We start from the raw sequence: 3,732 nt of genomic DNA on the forward strand, positions 1-3,732 counted from the left end.
GGAATATTTATAAATTTCGAACGTTACAAAACATTTAACTTCAATGGATTCACATCAGACATTAATACTTTTACGAAAACATTACCTAACTTCAACGGTGTAAAGCTCAGCGTGTGTGGTAAAGGATAAAGCTAGCTAGCTTCCCGTTAAGCGAATCGTACCTACATAAACTCGTAATTAACTCGCTCATTGTGAACCCTCGACAAGATATCAAGGAAGTCCCAGACTAGAAAGAAGACTTTATATTGCTTGTAAGTTTGTGAAACTTTTGTTTATAAATCATTGTTTGTAATAATTATTTGTAATAACTGTTATTGTAAATTGTACTGTTGTGTGTATATGAAAACGTATTTGTGTTAAAAAAGAAAACTGTGTATCAATCTTGTTGGCAAATATCGTAAATTGACTATATATTGGCATATATTTAAATACTAAATCCAAAGTATAATTTAACTACTAAATTTAAATTTATCAATTAACTCAATTTCAGACCATTTGAAATTCTAATATGTAACAAAAACAAAACACAGGTCGTCATTTTTCTGCAACATATTACAAAAAGGTATCAGCTTTTGGAATGCATATACGTCGTACTTGGTGGGTTATTCAGTTAAGTTGAATTTTTACTACTGTAAACCGCACTGGCTTTTTGGTGATCTGGGAAAGCTGCAACAAAATTGTGAGTCATGGGTTACAGGAAATGACGAGTGGCAACACTTGTCACAAAACATAGAAAGACATAAGAATTCTGCCTATCATCTCCATTCTTGTATGATTTTCGCTACATGGAAACTAAAAGGTACACTTAATGAAGAGCTGGAGCGTCAACTAAATATTAAAACTAATTATTGGAGGCAGGTTCTTGATCGAGTAGTCAATGTGACCATACCATTAGCTTTGTCTAACCTACCTTTCAGAGGACACCGGGAAAATTTGCAATGTCCGAATTTAAATAATGGAAACGTTTTGTTGGTCATTGGGTTCTTAGCAAAATATGATCCAATATTAGATGTTTGTTTAAAACAACCATAGTGCACAGTAAGATATTTGAGCCCTGCTATCTAAAATGAAGTAATTGATTTGTTGGCAACAGAGATAACCAAATCAATTAAAACTGATCTCAAAAAGTCCTCGTATTTTTCAATTTGGTTGATACAACCCAAGATATTGCAAAAATTGATCAAATGAGCCTTGTACTAGGATATATCTGTACTAACCTTAATGACCATGACATACCCACAAAAGTTTCTATCAAGGGATCGTTTGTCGGTTTTATACAATACATCGTCATACTGCAGGACAATTGACTGAGAAAATAGTCCAATGTATCAATGATTTTGGTTTACAACTTGAAAATGTAAGTGGACAAGGTTATGATGGCGCTGCAAATATGGCTGGTTTATATTCAGGTGTGCAGACACGAGTAAAAAAAAAATTGCAGCCAGATGCTGAATTTGTACATTGTGCAGCGCATAACCTGAACCTAGCGATAAAAGATGCTGTGGACAACATTCCTCATTGAGCAGGTTTATGTTTTCTTCGGTCATAGCATTGTACGATGGGACATTTTGACTTCTATTTCAACTGATAAAGACCGAAAGCAGGGTCCAGTTACATTAACACGGTTGTGTCCAACACGATGGTCATCATGTCTGGATTCCTTAAAAACTCTACAACATAGATTTCGTGATGTGATGAAAGCACTTTTTGTTATAATTCTGCAGAGTGTGAAAGGTGATGAGCGTAATGATACCACTGCATTACGAAACAAATTTGAAGTGTATGAAACAATGTTTTTTCAGCAACGTTTTGGGTCCGGTAAATGTGATTTCAAAAATGCTTCAGTCAGATATCATCGAACATAGCAAATGTATAGAGATTCTCAATAATATTGGCATTGAAATGAGAAACTTGGGAGACCAGTTTGAATAAGTTATGCGGGAAACTTCTCAGTTCGCATTGCAGTGGGGAATTGAAATCACATGGTTCACAGAAAAGCGAGTTCCAAGAGTTAAGAGTCATTTTGGTGAACTAACTGAAGATGAAAAATTATTTGACCGGCAACGGAAGTTTCAAGTTCACGTATTTTATGCTAGACATTGTCACATTATTATTACGCATTTGAAAATGTGGTTTGAAGGGATGAATATTTCAACCTATTTTCTTCGCGTACCTCAGATCTGTGCCAGATTATAAACTTTTTTTTTCCTCTGCAAAAACACTTGCATCAAAGTACTGCAATGATATATATCTGAAAACCTGCCACATCAACTCATTACGTTTCGTACATGTTTTAAGGAGTAGTTAAAATCATTGTCAACTGTGCATGAATTAATTATGTGTATCATTATAAACTTTAACAGTATGCAGAGTTGTTTTCTGGATATTATCATCGCGTGTACAATATTCCTTACTATTCCTGTGACAGTTGCACAGTGCTAGCGTTCATTTTCGAAATTTAAGCTGATCAAGAATGACTTTCTGGCCTTGCCATACTGTCCATAGAAAACGAATAAGCAAAAAAGATAAACATTGCGAATGTTATCGATTCATTTGCAAACAAAAAAGTTAGAAAAATAGATTTTCGATGTTAGTGTTGTTAGCAAGAAAACAGAAAGTTCGATTTTTTTACCCAATTTGTTTGTTTGTTTGTTTGGAAATAAGCACAAAGCTACACAATGTGCTATCTGTGCTCTGGCCACCACGGGTATCGAAACCCGGTTTCTAACGTTGTAAGTCCGCAGACATACCGCTGTGCCACTAGGGGGGCCAATTTGTACCCCCACATGTACTTGTATACTTGCTTACATACCTACATTTTGTATAGACCCTACCTACTTGTATACCTATTTGTTTTAATATAATGGTTGATAGTTCGTTATGCTATATTGAACTTTGTCTGTTTTTCCCTATTAAAATTGAAAATCTTAAGCCACTAATTGTAATTCAGCAGTGAGCAAAAGTGACAAATTTTCAGCTCCACCAAGAGTTTCAGTCACCTATCGTACCCGGGCCTCTTGTTAGGTTGTTACTCCACTAATTTGGGATTATAAAAAATTCACACAAAATAAATGGGCCAAACACAAACATGACCTATTAAATTAAAAATGTGTTTTTGTGTGTTTGTATTATCTTAACTAGATTACATGGGCTTTAACATGTAACGTGAAGTTCCTACATACAAAAACAGAACAATCTTATGTCTTTATTTTGTGTGTTTTTTTCAACTTCCACTCTAGAAAAGTATGTCCATATTTTTTCTAGCTTCCACACTTGACAATTTAAAAATAAATAATTTGATTTATGAAATAAAACATCATGGATATCTTTTATACTTTGATAATGCTTATATATTAATTTACAAACTGAAATGGCTTGAATTTGTTTACAATTTAATTGTTGTGGTGTTTGTTTGTGTGTGTTTTTCTTTCTTTTTCGTTTGTGTGTGTTTTTTCTTTGTTTTGTTTTGTTTGTTTGTTTGCGGGTTCTTTTAAATTATCTGGTGAAAATATTGCAATGTCCAGTCCACGTAACAATAACAAATTACTATATTTCTTATTTCAATGTTTCTACAAGCTTGAACACTTGTACAATGTTATAAGTTCTCGTAGGCTTACATTACAAGTGACGTTAACTAACTAACGTGAAACAGATAAATGTTCTTGTACAAAGTAACTCAATAATCGCGGTAGCAAACACAAATCCAAATTCTTCACGAAAACATGCACATTG

The sequence above is a fragment of the Limulus polyphemus genome, unplaced genomic scaffold (genome assembly GCF_000517525.1).
Source record: "Limulus polyphemus unplaced genomic scaffold, Limulus_polyphemus-2.1.2 Scaffold487, whole genome shotgun sequence".
Taxonomy (NCBI): Eukaryota; Metazoa; Arthropoda; class Merostomata; order Xiphosura; family Limulidae; genus Limulus; species Limulus polyphemus.